Consider the following 18144-nt stretch of genomic DNA (forward strand, 5'->3'; position numbering starts at 1 on the left):
TGCTGTAGGATGGGACAACATTTTGAATTGGGGCAGACCCGCATACCACTCCATTGCGCAAGGGACGTACACTTACATTGGTGATGTTTCACTTAAGGATTTGACCTTCATAATCATATTTAGAGAAGGCTCATTTACAGTTGATCATCACTTAATTTCGGGTTTAATGGATATCAGTGCGAATGATGATTGCATTCCAATTCTGACCCTAGTTGAAAAGCTGAATGAGTCCAAAAAACATTTTGTAACCCGAAAATTGTGTAACATGGACTCGAAATGGAGTTCAGGTAATGTGCTCCGGGCCAACCAAATGTTGCCCAGATACAGTTTTGCATCGTATTTTTATTTCCAATGTTTATCCTCGATCCGGAAACAAAACTGAACTTACATAATTTATGGCTCGTATCATTCATTCTATCGTGTCTGGTGTTCCTGTATGTCCTCCTCATTTGATATTTTATTTCATTATACAATTTCAACTTCACCCCATTCGTAGCTTTATCCCTTTTACTTATTTGATGACCACCCTGGCTTTGCATTGCCTTGTGAGCATGCCACCTGGCGAAGCTCCTATTTCGCATCTTCCATTCAATAATTCAAATCTAAACAAGATAAATTTGAGGCTAGCTCCTGGACAAAAGGGATGGGGTTGCTGAGGAAGTTGGGGAAGAAGTTGGAGAGGAAGATGCGCTACCAACTGACGCCAACATGGATGATATCTTTGATGGATTGGAAACATATGATGTAGAGGCTGATCTTAATTTTCAGCCTTCTGGATTTGATGAGCGCCTTTGCGCTTTAGAAGAGAAGGTGGATGGATTAAAAATATCCCATGATAATCAAATGAAATATATGCATAAGTGTTTTTGACGTATTACAAAGGGATTGCACCAAATTGATCCGTCCATTCCACCTCCCTCTTCATCTGGCTTTGACTAGTTTACTTTACTTGATATTTGATTTTGGACATGTATTAACTCTAGTCTTTCACTCATTGACTATTTACTATTTGGACATGTATAACTATTTGATGTTGACACTTTCTTTCATTATAGTTTAATCTTTTAACTTTTTATTCTCTTTCTACTGCTCTTTTCATATGTCATAATCCCTATCTTGTTTGCACTTTATTATATATTTCTTCCTTTGTCATATTGTGACAAAAAGGGGGAGAATTTGTGTAGAATGGTGGTTATGTTTTGGTGAATGATGTAGAGAGATGCATGTATATATATATATTTTGGATATGTACTTGTTAATACAGGTATCTACAAGTCACCAAGATCAACTTGAGGAGGAGTAGATTGAGGGGGTTATTTTTGAAAGTTTGATTTGTTTATGAACTTGTGTATAATGATTTGGTTGATCTTCTAAGTTGGTTTTGTCACAAATTTGACAAAGGGGGAGATTGTAAGTGCTATGGTTTAGATCTAGCACCTTGTATTGTCAAATTTTGCAGTGACAAACCAATTTGGAGTGATTAACTTGTTTGATAGATGGAAAGTTCACCTTCAAGTTCAATAGATGTAAAGTTCACCTTCATACGAAGATGAATTTCAAGTCATCTACATCAACATCAAATGCTACTACAACTTCAAATTAAAGTGCATGTTCAACTGCAAATACAAGATCAAGTTCATACACAAGTCTGAGTGCAAGTGCGACTTCAAAATACTAATTCAAGTCCAAATGCATTACATGATTAAATTCAAGTATACAAGTCCAAGTTCAAGTGTACAAGTTTCAAGTTTTAAATAGTACAAGATCAAGCTTCAAGTACTTCAAGAATACTATCTGCCAAAGCGACTGAAGTTTACAAGTTCAATACTCACATTTAAGGTATATGTGACCCTAGAAAGACCTTACGGTTAGGTCATTCATATTTCATATTGAATTTGGGTCATTGTACTTATTTTAGGCTTTGTTTTGACTAGCCCTAGTTATACTTTGACTAGTCTAGGCACTGGCTCGACCAGTCCAGAAATTAACTCAAATTTTCAGATAAGTCTGGTAAGTCTTCGACCAGTCGAGCACCCTACTTGACCGATCATGGAGATTGGCTTAACTAGTTAAGCAGGGCTCGACTCAAAGTCTAACAAAGTTTTTGAGCCCCACTCGACCAGTTGAGTGCCATGCTCGACCAGTCGAGTGTCAGGTTTATCCGATCGCGCTAGAATTTTTGAAAATTGGTTACTACCTGGACGAATTGAGGCAGTCCTTAGGCCAGTTAAGCGAACCAAATTTCACCCTATAAATAGAGGACTTTTCTCAGCATTTCATACTCATTCCAAGCTAATTCAAGCCACCTCTCTGAGAACTAAATCTCTGCTATTGTGAAGCTATTGTATGGTAATTTAAGATTCTTTTATAGATTTTTGATTTTGAATTTCTTGATCTCTTGCTATTCAATCTTACTTGTTAAAAAGGAAATTTTGTTTTACCCTTTTGAGATCTAAGAAATTTAATCAAAGTAGCCTAAGGTTGGATTTAAATTAAAATTCATTTTGACCTAGAACTCCATCATTTGTGAGATTGAACATTGAACATCTACATCTTCAAAAAGGCTGTTCTACCGAGCTACATTGAAGAAGAAGAATCTTTGATAAGTATTATCATTTCAATTATTGTATTTTAGTTTGTGAGATTACCAGAAAATCTCTTCTGTGGTTTTGACTGAGATGGCCAGAAAATGTCAGTGTGTGAGGTTTTTAATTGTGGTAGCCCATTGAAAACACAATTGTAAAGGTTTTAAGGTGAACCTTGGAAAACCTTTTTTCATAGTGGAAGCCAATATCCCGTGGGTTGTGGATATTGGGAGTGGAGTAGTTATGGCTGTTTGAGAACAATTGGTGTACACACTGAACCACTATAATTCTCAAAGTTTGGATGACGATGATGATGATGTATGTGATGTGGTGAATGCTGTATTTTATTTTCATGTTCATGTGGTGAATGTTATAATAGCTAGATTTATTTCATTTATCCTTTGTATTAGTTTGAGTTTTTTTTTATCCTTACTAAGTTCAAGACATCAGGTTGTCCTACCATAAACCTTGGTTTTCGGTGTAAGGTTGTCCTTTAAACAAAGTTTATATCAACCTCTCAAGACTAGTGCATTTGAGGTTACTATTTATTTTAGCTATCTGCATTTATATTCCGCTTTTATTTTTTATTTGGCATAGCCCTATTCACCCCCTCTCTAAGACTAAGAGCTCACCCCTTTCATCTCAAACCTTTTAAGCCCTTATAGGAGACCTTCAATGAGAGAGTACGTTTAGGTGTTTAGTGTAGGACCTTTGCTCTTGTGTAGGTCATAAACTCAAATCCTTTATGCATGTCCTTAGCCATTATGTGGCCTAAACTTAGGTCCTTTGTGTAGGTCCTTGTCTTGTGTGACCTAAAACCTAGGTTCCCTGTATGGACCCTTAGCCTGTGTGGCCTAAAACCTAGGTTCCTTGTGTGGACCCTTGGCCTATGTGGCCAAAAACCTAAGTTCCTTATGTGGATCCTTGGCCTGTGTGGCCTAAAACCTAGGTGCTTTGTATAGGACATTTGCTCTTGTGTAGGGCATAAAATTTTGTCTTATGTAGGCATGTTTAGGTACCTTGTGTAGGTCCTAGAGTCAACCTTGTGTAGGTTGTAAAGGTTTGAGGTGAACCTGATTTGAAACCTCCATTAGTGAAATCCGGTACACTTAAGGGTTGAGTGCATCCACCAGGAGTGGAGTAGGCACATAGTCGAACCATTATAAATGACTATGTTTGGGATTGATATTTGCATATACTTTTATTATGTTTACTTTGAATGATCACATGAAGCATGATAACATGAATATGTAGAACTGATAAGAATCACATCCCACACACTTTCACATAGTTCATCCATCATAGACAAATTGTTATATCTTGTTTAATATTGAGTAGTCTTGTGATTGGATCCTCTACTTAGCTTTGAAGCCATTAGAGTTAAAATGAGTATATCTTGATAGTTGCATCGTAGATCAAGATTAGGTAAATAGGATTTTAAATTACCATAAAAATTTATAACGTCCTATCCACCCCCCTCTAGGACTCTTTGACCCATTCCTACTTCTATTATAACAGTCCTTACTGTAATTTCAGCCATTATATTTCGAGGCCACTAAATTAAGACATTATTTGTTAGCTGAGAGAGTAAATGTAATAGCGGTGACCAATTTAGTGAAATATATGTTAAATCAGCCAATTTGGAATGACTGAATTGGAAAATGGGTGCTAGCTTTGTCTGAATTTGATTTTTATTATATTTCACAAAAAGCAATAAAGGGTTGGGCCATAGCCGATTTTTTGGCTGACCATCCCTCTGATTTGGAAGATAAATTTTTTTAGAAATTTTGGATCTATATTATGTATAATTGACACCATGGAAGTTGATATTTGATGGGTAAAAAACACATAAGGCATCAGGAGTTGAAATAATTTTAATTATCCCAAATGGAAATAGACAGGAGTTTACATTCCAATTGGAGTTTGACTGCACCAATAACCAAGACGAGTACGAAGCCTTGATAATCGTCCTATAATTATTGATGGAATTGAGTGCAAAGACTATGATGGTAATAGGTGATTCATAGTTAGTGATTAATCAGATGGCATGAAATTTAAGTGTACTAGTACATCCTTATTTCCATATTAAGCCTTAGCAACCCAAATGTTAGACCATTTTGAAGAAGTGGAGCTAGTACATGTGACTAGGGACCACAACATGGACACCAATGAAATGACGCAACTAGCCACAGGTCTCTATGCCCTAAGAGGGTCACCTGAGCGAATAATTGTTGTTTAGAAAAGATCCCTACCATTTGTTTTTAAAAGAGGAGATATTATGGACATATGCCAAGTAGAGTTAGGGGAAGAAGATTGGAGGGCTCCTCTCATGGGTTATTTGTAGAGCTCGCTTACCAAGGTTAATAGGAATGTGAGGAGATTGGCTGCTAATAATGTCATTATTGATAGCGAACTTTACTGAAAAGGGTCGACGGAGTCTTGCTCCGATGCTTGTCTAAAAAGGAGGCTTTGTTTATTTATTTATTTTATTTTTTTAATTAGCTTGTTAGTACACCCCACTGTTAGTTCACACTTCACTGTTAGCCACCCCCACTAGGGAATCGATACCAAGATCTCAGTGTTAAAACGAGGTATCTTTCACTCAGTCTACCACTTGAGCAGATCAGAGTATAAAAAGGAGGCTTTGTTAGCAATGGGTGAAGTCCATGAAGGAATATGTGGGGATCACTAGGCAGGGAGGAAAATGAGACTCACACTCCGATGTTATAGGTATTTTTGGCCAACGATGATGGTCAATTATATACAGTATGCCAATGGTTGTGAGGCTTGTCAAAAAATGGCCAATTTATCATGAACCTACCAGAGAGATACTGTAACATCCTGAATTTTCACAGCTAGAGTTTATACTCGTTCTTGAAAAAATTGGGTGTTAATAATGTATAAACTAGGGTGCTTTAAAAATAACACCTTATTTTTTTTCATTTGGATCATATCCAAATACATTCATGAAGGTAACCATTCATAAGAATAAAATCAACTGTCATTATTATTAATAGAATTCAATAAAATATCAAGTGTCCTCTTAATGGGAGTGTATTACAATCTCAGAGTTCGCAGCGGAAGTTTAAAGTTAAATCATAAAGTTATCTTCTTATTCTTTCAACATAATCTTCCTTAGGGAGATTGGTCACTAGGTCATCAATCTGTACGTCACCTGCATAATCTGTACAGTTGGGAGAGGGTCAATGCCCTACTCATAGTGACGGTTATCCTTTAAAATTAACAATAATTCAAGAAATTCATAAAAGTAAAGTAAGGGTTTGATACGTCCCATACTCAACTAATGCGAGGGCATCAGCATGCGTAAACAACCTACATTAGATGCATGCCTAGCAAAGTGTGTGCATCTCATCATACGTAGTGATCATCACGATGTGGAAAATAGTTTCATAATATCTGGCTCGACCCGCACTCTCACTATACGAATATTCACCGGCATGGCCAATGCTACTGTGAATTTATATGAACACCTCAAGGCACAAAACACATGAGTCAGATGAATTACGTGACACGATTTGTTCATGGAGTGACTATTTGTGACATCCAATCCCAAAAGTGATATGACACTCTATTTGTGAATTACACACATCGATTTGTGCACCACTACCTAAAACCCAAGGAATTACGTGACAACCAAGAGGATCTCTACAAGAGCGCATTACGTCCATGATAGATTATTTGAATCACTGGTTGTGATACATTTGACCACATTGCTTGCACATATAGAGAATATAAACTGAATCATGGGGTTTCTGTAATATCAAGACCCATGCCCAAGCCGTAAAGATAAATAATACAAGGCCAATATAGAGAAGAGTGACAATGGTCAACACAAACAGTGGCAATGACCAATATAACAAATAGGAGAGTGGCAATGGTTAACTCAATAAAAGAATAGTAGTAATAGCTAACTCAACAAATAGAAGAGCGGCAATGACTGATTCAATAATAAGGAGAGTAGCAATGGCCAACTCAACAAATAGAAGAGCGGCAACGTCCGATTCAATAATAAGGAGAGTGGCAATGGCCAACTCAATAAAGAGACGAGTGGCAGGGCTATCTTAATAAATTTGATAAGACAAGGGCAAGGCTTGTATCCATGGTCCCACATAAATTCAGAAATATCACTTAATCCACATTATAATATAAGCCAAAGGCAATAATTGATGGTAAAACATATAATTGCAGGGAAGATTCAGAGTAATATGAAGGCATGCAAAAAGCAAGATAAAATAACATGAAAGCATTGAAAGCAAAGATGAAATAACAGGAAGGCATGTAAAAGGCAGGATAAATATAACAACTTCAATTAGTGTAAGCTTAAAGGATAAAACCCTCACCATTGTTTAACTTAAGTCAATCCTGGCCCGAGTCCGACGGCTCAATGGCTCAATGGCACAATCCCTGCTTGCTTCTTCTTGCTTCTCCTTTCTTCTTTTCTCTTTTCCTTTCCCTTTCTTTTCTTTCTTTCTTTCTTTCTTTCTTTTCTTTCTTTCTTTCCTATTCTCTTTCTCTTTCTCTCTCTCCTTTTCTTTTCTTTTCTTTTCTTTCATCTCCCTAACTTGTTGTTACATTTTCTCAAATCGTGGGACGTGAGGGCCTTTTTTAGGTTAAGGGATTTGTTTGGTCCCTACGTAGGCTTGAAAGGAGACATGCAAAATTTCCCTACGTACTCCATCTCTCCGTAACAGGATCAGGAACTGGCTTGCAATCCCCTCTAATCCTTTCCATTGATGTGGAAGGGGTCAAAATCCTCATCCCAGCAGTTTGGACAGTTCGGATCGGGGCTTTGATCCAGACTTTGATCGTCCAATCATGCAGAGATGTCTTGTTCGATCCGTTATCATTTGCCATTCGCGGTTTCCGCGTGATGCGGTTGAACACCAGTCCCTCACTTCTTCTTTTTCTTTTCTGTCATCGTGGGAACAGTCGAAACCATCTTCTTCGTGGTTTGGATGGTCTAGATTGGCAAGATATCGTGAAAGGGCTCTTCTTTAGCTTCTGTGTGTTATCCGGACGTCGGACGTGTTACAACGAGAGAGAGCTCTAAATTTTCTTTTTTATTCTATTATGCATGATAGGTGGGGTCCACTATGATGGGTTTATAAAAGATCCACTTCGTTCATCGGCTTTGTAAGGACATTTTAGGCCATGGGCCAAGGGATGGAGAAATTCTAAGTTTTTAGTGGGCCACAACACACCTTATAAGCAGCTGATACTAATGGATAAACGTCCCTGCTAAAATCACATAACAAAGGTAGCGCGATTTATCGTGGTCTCAGATGGGGCCACCAGAACCTTTCTTTCTAAAATCCACTCCATCTATTTGGTTTGTTACACCCTTTTAAGACATGACGTAAAAAATGAAGTAATTTAATTAATCAGGTGGGCTGCACGGTCTGACCAAGTAGCGAGAACACTCACCATCGAAACCTAAATTGCCAATCTCGTTAAACAGTGCCATACATGTTATGGTAGCTTATTTACAATTCTACCTCTCTTGTTTTTCAAACTTCTACCATTCATAATTCAAAACGTCATCATCTAAACGTGATGAGGTTTGATGAGTGATATTTATTTTTCATGCTCTTTCCATTACCCAAGTTTGAGCATTGATCGCCATCAGATGACCCGGATGTCTTTTTAATGGACAATACTACTCCAAAGTCTAAAAACTATGTTTTATGCATCTAATAGGGAAGTTAGCCGGTAGTCTTAGCATATACCCTAAGATCTTTGAAATGACCGATTTATCATAACCTTCGGGGGGCCTGTTTGGCGGATCCAAATAAGATGGATGGTCAGATGACATGTTAAAAATAAGTAAATTTGATAGTTAGTATTCTAATAATGTGTTTAGGTAAGTGTACTCTCAATTTTGTAAATAGATGAACATAAGTGGCTTTTTGGAGTGATTAGGGGTAGGACATGTATAACATTAGATTCGAGTGACTTTTTCATGTATAAGTTCCTCAGATTATAATTCTATAGTGGGTTAAGCCTATTCATATGGGGTGAACAAGATGAATGGATCAGAATATTGTATGATAAATGTACGGATGGATATAGAGGTCAAGTAGCTAGTTTACTATGATTTAAGGGCTGAAATTTGACATGTATAGTTAATTTATGATAATTAAACCCTGTATAAAATTTCACATGAAACGGATCATGAGAACCATGTGATTTGGAATTTAGGGGTATAAGTTAATGGCATTTTCGTAATTATTGATGATCTATGAGTTTTGTGAAATTTAATGGTTCTACATGGTTATATGCCTATTTCTAAATAATTTTTTACAAAAGAACTTACATCTAAATCATTATGGATAAAGAGTTATTAACCCATCCCTTTAAGGGAAGACACACATCGAATCGCATTATGGATAGTCATGTCTTAAAATTGACGGTCGGATTGTTGGATCTATGAATGGGGATCATTCCCAACAGTTAGATTCTTACTAGGGAATGGATGTAAGGTTAAGATAGGTAGATTGGTGTCACACACATGTCAATATTATGTTACTTTTCACATAACGCTCGAGAACTTTCAATACTCGGTATTGAAAAGTTTGGGGCGTTACAATCTACCCCCCTTAAACATAATTTCACCCTCAAAATTTAGTATTCTTATTATATATGTCATTTTCTATGTCACTAAGGCCTCCTTACTTCCTGTGTTTGAGGTAATATAACTAGATGGTTATAGTGGGTTTGGGACCGATACGCAGATCCTTCACCTGCGCAGTACAAAGGATTTTTTTAGTTATAATTCACAATCTCGTTAAATCTTGATCCTTTACTTAATTAGGGAATTGAGATCATCTGAGATTTTCTAGGACTTAGAAATTGAGTCAAACTACCTAAATTTCGTGTAAGTATGGTTCCATCAGTCTGTAACCTTGATTATTATAAACCATGAGAAATATCCTGAAAATCTTTTATTCTTATAGGGCCAATTCTACGTGGCCTATTAAGCTTTCACTGCATACTCTGATTATCTGATACATTACCTGAACTTACTTTTATCATTTTCATTGATTCATCACGTTTAAGTTTTCAATGCATCACTCTTAAGGTATATATCTAGGTGTGCGTATAACTGGCTACTAGAAAATCGGGACGCTACAGCCTACCCCCTTAAACAAAATCTCGACCCTGAGATTTGGTAATTTGGATTTGTCCCCTTACGCCTTTCCTAATTATGGTTCCATTACTGGGATTCGAACCTAGGTCATCTAGGTGAAAGCCAGGTATCCTAACCAACTAGACTACAACGGATTTGAAAATTTTAGAGGAAGGTTAATGGGGACCTAGAGTCGCAGTTTCTAGATTCCATGTCTAACTTAATATTTTTAATGGGGAATCTGAGTATGGGTTTCTAATTTCACAACTCCCTATTTTCTGTGGGAATTCAATTGAGTGTATGTATCTAATTCATCATATGTCCTAATTGTGTTGTTCACCACCACAAGCATAGGGTTGCGATGTAGTAATAATCTCGATAAGACCGAGGTCGAATCCATAGGGACTAAACTTTGTACGTAATTTGAAAGTAACTAGAACTAGAACTAGATGAGGATGTAGTCTAAACTAGAGGATTTTAAGAGAATAATGATGAATTATTAAAATAAAACTTGTAAAATTCAAAGGTGGGAAACTAGGGTGCCAAGGATCCACTTGTAGCAATCAGGGAGATCTATGCTTGATTCATAAACACAACTGGAATCAGAGTCCTATCTTCATCCAATTGGAAGATAATTCATTAAAATCTAAATATAAATTTCCTTTGATCTAGTTTTCAATAAACAAGAGGTATGAGAATTAGAATTGATTCTATCACAAAACCATGCCTATGAGACAATGCAAACAACATAATTTAACCAATCCACAACCAATCTAAGGGAATTATGAATGTTAGGAAGGATTCCGTCATCCAACCATGTCCATGAGACAATAGTGAATAAAAGGATTCCTAATTTCAAAATCACAATAACGAAAAGAACATACCCAAAGATATCGCAGATCCATTGTAATTTAAGTCAGAACAAACCATTAAAAACTAAGAGTATTCCTTATAATCAAACTATAATAAAAAAAGTTTAATAAACATGAATTAAAGCCATAGAAAACACCCCATCACGCTACAAGCTTCACCTCTTAGCCCTAGCTAGGAGGTTTAGCCGATTATAGTCATGATCAAACTAAAATCTTAGGAAAAACATTAAAAGGAAGAAGAAATTGAAGAGGAAATGGCGAAGAAGACTCCTTTGTACGCCAGCTGTCTACCCTCTCTCTCCTTCTCTCGCTTCCACTTGTGCTCCAAGTCCCAGAGATATGCCAAAGAATGAATGATCCCTTCTCTCTCTTTGTCTCTCCCTTTTACAGAGCAATGTAGGATGGTGGAGAAGCTACTGGAAGGTCGGTTGAGAGGGCGTGCGTAAGGAGAAGTTGGTGTGCATAGCGACATGCACAGGAAAATGCATCCTCTTGCGTTTGAACACTTTTTTTGGCCGAAGGAATTTAAGAAACCCGTTTTGGCTCCATGGTTGGGGAAAAGACCCCCTGCCAGAGCTTTTGGATGGTTCAAACTAAGCATCTGATAACAAACTGTGGGCCACAACTCCCCGCATTGTCCGGGAAAATCGAATGTGCGTAAATTAGTTTTTTCCTCCGCTGAGATGCTTGGTGGGCTCCACAGTGATGTTTTCGGTGAAATCCACCCCATTCATTAGATTCCTGGAAAATTTTTAGTCAGGAGTGGTTTTAGTCGAGTTTTGGTGCGATCCACTGTATCAAATCACCTCGCCGTTCATCTTGCATTTTCTGGAGATCCACATGTGTACGTGTGCATGGGGCCGAAAGGAAACCTTAGCAAGGGTCGTGGTTACCCTCCGGAGTGAATGGATGGTCCCAATCTTTCATTAGGACAAACACGATGTCCCACTACAAGTGCCTGGCGGAACAACGTCCGTTCGCTGTTTCCGTTGTAAGAAGGGTCGGGTTAGCTCGACTTTGACCGAGTTGACCAGACCGGTGTGGCTTGCGTGCGGACGTGCTGTGTACACGTTGAAAAGGCCAAGCTATATGTCCTCGAGGGGGGGTGAATAGGACAATGCCAAATAAAAACTTATAACAGCGGAATTAAAAAGAAAATGATAGCCAAAATAAATTACAATGCAGAAAAGAAAAATAACCTCAAAATTCAGATCTTGAGAGGTTGATACAAATGTTATTCTAAGGACAACCTTACACCAAAAACCAGAGTTTATGGTAGGACAACCTTATTTCTAGAAAGGTCTTTGTATCAAATCTCAAATCGAAGAGGAATACAGAATTAAATACAAACTGAATTGAAATAACTTGTAATAAAAAATGTATTGTTCTAGGGACAGCCATACACCATAAAAATGGCAGGGCAACCTTGCTGGAACAACTTTCAAATGAAATTGAAAATCAAGCTGATAAAGGAATAGTTAAAAATAAATTCTAAACTATTACAAAATTCTCACAATGCTTGAATTAAATGATTACAACATTCACCACCATACATACATCCCACAAAAGAATAATTAAAGATTTAGAAGAATAAATCAATCAACCACAACACAAGGGTTTATAGTGGTTCGCCTGTGTGTTCACCAACTGTTAAACAACAGCCACACAAAATGCTACTCCACTCCTAATATCCTCACACAGGGGATATTAGCGTTCACTAAAAATAGGTTTTCCCAGGTTCACCTAAAACCTTTACAATTGTGTCTTTGTCTGTGGGCTTACACAATTAAAAAAACCCCACTTCTGAGTTTTCCTGTCTCTCCTCAGAAAACCAATACAACAAGATTTTTCTGGCAAATCTTGAAAGAAACCAAAAGAGAAAGGGATTTACAATTAAATGTAAAATACCTAATTATCTCCTTCATTGTAGCAGCCCGGTAGAACCAAATCAGAGTAGATGATTGAATGTCCAAGTTCAATGTCCAGTACTCGATTACAATGGTTCTAATTCTAATAGATTTTAAATTAAACCGAATAGGGCTTGCCTTAATTGATTTTGATTCCAAAGAAAGGGAATAACAATTCCTCTAATCAAATCAGATTGGAATAGCAGAAACAAAATCAATTAAATAAAGCTAAGGAAAGAGAATATTAAATAAGCACACTTAGCTTAGATGGAGCACAGAATTATCTCTCAGAAGTTCGACGAAGATTGGCTTGAATGGATTAAGTAATTCGATGATTTCTTCTGAGATTCGTGCACTATTTATAGGTGAGAAGATCGGGTCTTCGACTGGTCTAGAGTGCTCTTCGACTAGTCGAAGCAATAACAGATATTTGAAAAATCCGGCGGGATATGCTTTGACCGTTCTACGACTGGTCGAAGCTCTCCTACGACTGGTCGTAGGTCTCCTTCGACTGGTCGTAGGTCCTGTAAAACTTCGCTGGAATTCGAGTCGAAGATGTTCGACTGGTCGAAGATGCAGTCGACACTGTTCCTACGACTGGTCGAACAGATTCTTGGACTAGTCGAAGCCTAACAGATTTCATCCGAAATTTGTAACAAACTCACGACTGATCGAGGAATTTCTTAGACTGGTCGAAGCAAGTCTAGGACTAGTCGAAGAAGGCCTAGGACTAGTCGAAGAACAGACCAATCACATGTAAAATAAACATTCGGTTTATGTATCCGAAATGACCTACTTCTAAGGTCAACCTATGGTCAATCAAACCTCAATCATGAAGTAAAGGACATTGAAACATTCGGAACAAGTGACCTTAAAGAATGAGTCTTGAAGTCTTGATGTAGATCAATCTTGAAATCTTCATGTAGCTCAATCTTGAAAGGGTCTTGAGTTCTTTACGAACTGCCTTGTACTCTTCATGAAGTCTTGCCTTGTGAACATTGCTTGTTCATGAATGTTGATCCTTGAGAGAACTTCACTTATGCAAGTAATATATAACATAACAGTGATTTTGTCACCACAAATTTGACAACAGACAGGGATATAAATTATAGCACTTACACACGTACATCACATGTGGGGTCCATTGTGATGTTTTCGCTCCGTCCTTACATTTTGTCATCAAATTTAAGGGATTGAGACCAAAATTGAAGCATATCCAGATATCAAGTTGGCCCCAGATCAGTGATTTGTGGGCTGATCTGTCCGTTGGACCACTTCCACAGGGATCCAAGGGCTGAAATTTGACATGTATGGTTAATTGATGGTCCCCATGCAGATATAAAGTTTCGAGTCAAATGGATGGTGGGAACCCTGTGATCTCGCATTCAGGATGACTTTCTGGCCCCTTAAACTTCAATTACTTAATTTTCTCAGATATTTGGCATGTAAATTCTTCAATGTTGGCCTCCTATGATGTAAGACCCATATCCTAGTTCGTACTGTTTCATCGACTGTCGCGATCCTTCGTGTCGAATTCTGGCAACCTGCGACATATAATCGATGTTTACGTGTGACCCTAAGCCGTATCCTGTAGAATTGAGTCAGCTTAATCTGAGACTTGTACAATTGCGACCGCACCATCGCCGCGGTTTTAATGTCGCGTCTCGCGCATTGATCCGATACCCTTGCAGGGAGATGTGGACCAGCGTTCAGTTCAAAGAAAACACCGCGCGTTGCAAATCACAAGAGAATCTCTACAACATGTCCCATCAATCAATCAATTACTTCATGTCAAGTACACATCACCTTTCACCCCATCCCCAAGCAACCACCAAGTTAACTCTTTCTCACCCTCTCCCTTACACAACCATACATGTTGAGTACACATCACACATCACTCACCCTTTCACCCATCCATCACCTCCTTACAACTCCTCTCTCTCTCTCTATCTCGCTCTCTTTCTCAACACACAAGTCCAAGCAACCAAAAGCACTCACGTCCAAGCTCTCTTCCATGTGAGAGAGTGCATGTGTGTGGCTGTAATGACCTTGGAAATTTTTTGTTAATCTTTCCTTAAGTAGTTGTTTTTAGGGTAATTAGCGCTATACTCGATTGCTTGTGAAATCTGCATCAATCACTTTAAATTGTATCTGCATGACTCAAAACTTGTAGATTAGTTAGCGCTATGTTACTCTGAAATCTGGGATCCATCGCTAAATCCAGTTGTTCTGGGAAATTTTTAGAAGTTCTGGATCGGACCTGGACCGCGCGTCGAAAGTCCGATAGCGATGATCTTAGGCTGTTGCGGTCACCATGTTGAGCTTGACCATCACCTCGAAAATCAAGTCCATGTGATGTTCTGGGTTGATTTGATTGAGTTCGGAGTAGAGAGTGTGGGAACGATTGGAAATTTATTAAGCTTTTATGAAATCTGAGTCGTGTCGCTTGCGCGACAATTTTAAGCTATCTGACCATTGGATTCTGACCCAATTTCACCCTCTGATCAGGGAAGGTGGCGCAGGCATATCCTTGTGCTTGTGCACCTGATCTAGATTCAGTGACCGTTGATTTGAGTGTTGTCCGCCATGGCTGATCTGAAGAGCCGGTCGGTACGAAAACTCAGCTTGACCTAGATCCATGGTCAGTGAGCTTAAGTCCGACCTTTCGTGGTATTTGGCCCACCGGAAGTGCTTCGTTGGATCGTAAGAGGCAGGTTTTGGTTATACCCTAAGTATACCTTAGCCCTAGGGTTATTTTCATCAATATGAGGCCTATTTATAGTCCTTAAACCCTAGCTCTCTTATCCATACGAATTTTCTCTAACCCTAGCTAAGAAAGAGAGTGGAAAAGAGAGAGAAAGTGAGAGATAAGTTGGTGAATCATCTTGAATTCTTTCCTGTTCTTCTACATCCTTGAACCTTCACTTTGAATTGTTATTCTGACGATTCTGAGTTCATCCTTGGGTAAGTTAACCTAACCCTAATCTGTGTTGGAGCTTAGAATAGTCTTGGTGTTGTTGTATCTCATTTCTATTCTTGCTTTAGGGTATTCCATCGCCGTTGACGAAGACAACTCGTCTAAATCAGTTCGGTGTTTCTTTTTTGGCTTAAGGTGCGGACTTTAAGTGTATAGGTTATGGTTTTCAAGGCTTTCAATGCCAATTAATGATTTATTCTTGTTATGGATGAGATTTCACATGCCAAATGTTATGTTTATGTTGCGTTCCTGATATGCATGTGTTATATTGAGATTTGTGTATTCTACATGTATGTATAAAGTACCGTATACGTATAAAATATGCACTTGTGTTTGCCATGATTATTTGTCATGTATGTATGCTAGATGTATGTATGATAACTCCTTGACAAAAGGAATTGTCCAAATGCTTGTTTTTCAACCTACGTGTATGTTGTATTATGTATTCTAAGTGTTTGTAGAAATGTCTGAATGATCTATGGTATGATATTTGAACCTAGTATGGGCGTTGAGAAGTGATTCTCAACTCTCCCACTAGTGTGTATGATTTCCTTTTTACAAGTTACATTCCTTGTTATTTAATTTCAAGCATTTCTTATGCTTACATTTATGTTAAGTTGATATTCTTCAAATGCTTGAGTACCACATAATTTAAGTTGTTGTTCCATTACTGTTCTACATTCAATATGAATATCTGTTGTAGTGTAATGTGTGTGGGACTATGCATTAGTCCAGGAAATCGGTAATCGACCTTAAGATCGTGGCTGAGGTTGCTTTCGCCACGTAGGACGTAATTAGACGAACCCGAGCCGTATTAGAGTTGGCGGCCGTGGTTTGGCCACGCGGAGTGTTTGCGCACTCTATGTCATTCAACCCAACGTGCGCTCGTGTTAGTCGAGTTCGTCAAGTAACCCGATTGTCCGATGTATGTTCACCATGTATTGGACGTTACTGCTTGAATCTAGGGTACCGAACTTACCAGTGAAATCCTATTAACCATGGTACCTTGATCCGCTAAGACACATGAGCCAGACATGGTGGTATGGGACACCGTGGTCGAGCTGTCGGCCTACGCTGGGGTGACGAGCCTCCCCGTAGTGACCAGTAAGCAACTAAACTCGTGAGCCGATTATGGTGGTATGGAACACTATATTTGTGCTGTCGGCCTACATTAATTGGTGACGAGCCCTTTGTAGTGACCTCGAGCATGCCTGGATACCGCATTGAGGTGACGGGCCTTGGTGTAGTAACGAAGGTGTGATAGGCGTGCATTGATTGGTGACGAGCCCTTTGCTACGACTTGAAACCATATGATCATATGAGATATCTAGGACTGACGACCCTAGAATGGATCACTGTTTGGATGTTGACATGAGGAAGGTATCTTAGCTTCCCAATCCTACTGTATGAAAAGGACTAATAATAACTTGGTAATCATATCCATGCACCGCATTTGCAAGTGCTTTGTAGATGTGGCGCACTTTGAGGTGGTGTCATGCGTAACGTAAGATGAAGATGCTGAGGGTGTACGCGTGAGGGCACGCATCATTTTGCATACATCCTTGCATTAACAAGAGTACTTAGGACTTGTTTAATTATTTTGCTTTATCATTACTGCTTGATTGAACTGATAACATGTTAACCAGTGCCTTATTGTTCCACTGAGTTGATCACTCACTCCCACGTTCTGGGGCGGTGTTAAACACCCACCAGACTCTGTCTTAGGTTCTGATGTTGCAGATGTTGATGCGACTTTTGAGGCAGAGCGGGAGATGGATGATGATGAGGCTGCTTTCTCTTATATGCAGTTTTCAAACGGGTTCTAGCGAGCCTTGTTCTGATGCGCGGGACTCTAGGATTATTTTTGGGATCTAAATGATGTAACTTAATACTTGCAATTTTGATAAATAACACTTTCATTAGGACCTGGTTTGTATATGTACTTCAGGGATTTGCACTTGTACACATATATTTCTATAAGTCTTCCGCTTGCTTTCTTCACTTATCCCTGAATTATATCTGTGTTTTGGCTTAATCTATTCCATGTTTTATGCACTAATATAGTCAACATACATCCATCAGTAATTATGTTGCATAAGTGATGTTTTGGAACTCGGGAGCTGAGTTATGCTCGACCCCCGAATTTCAGGGCGTTACAGTGGCCCACCTTCCCATCCCAAAAACCTTCACCTAACCATTCATTCCTCATCTTTCACTATCAAAGTGAAGCACAAGGAGATCGGCTTTCCAACGGACCAAGAAAATTGACGGTGGGTGCCTTATAAGCTAGGTTTTTATGTTTTTATGATGGGCCAAGTGAGGCCTACTGATCGATGGTATGGATCTCACTTTGGACCCTAAGATGTGGCTGATGGCCCACCTTGATTATCGATATCATTCCATGATGGGGCCATTCTCCATGGACCCCATCATGATGTTTACTTTTCTAGCTTGAATAGAGGTCATCTAGACCGTCCATTTTAGTGGAGAAGGAATCTCCACTGTTGAATTTTGATTTAATGGGCCCACATGTATTGAGACCCACTTGATGTATGATTGGATGCTTGAAACGGAGGGCCCATAATATCGGGGTCCCTCCATCACGTGTGTCCCTCTATCTTTCTCTCTCTCCCCCTCTTTTTTTGTGTGTAATGAG

At 38.7% G+C, this 18144-nt stretch overlaps 1 non-coding gene across 1 annotated transcript; it reads right to left on the reverse strand.

Annotated features, from left to right (window-relative positions):
* Nucleotides 1–9814: 9814 nt before the first annotated feature.
* Nucleotides 9815–9887, reverse strand: TRNAE-UUC (transfer RNA glutamic acid (anticodon UUC)). The gene has a single exon. It is a non-coding gene; the product is annotated as a tRNA-Glu (tRNA).
* Nucleotides 9888–18144: the final 8257 nt, after the last annotated feature.

This window comes from Magnolia sinica, chromosome 16, assembly GCF_029962835.1.
Source record: "Magnolia sinica isolate HGM2019 chromosome 16, MsV1, whole genome shotgun sequence".
Lineage (NCBI taxonomy): Eukaryota > Viridiplantae > Streptophyta > Magnoliopsida > Magnoliales > Magnoliaceae > Magnolia > Magnolia sinica.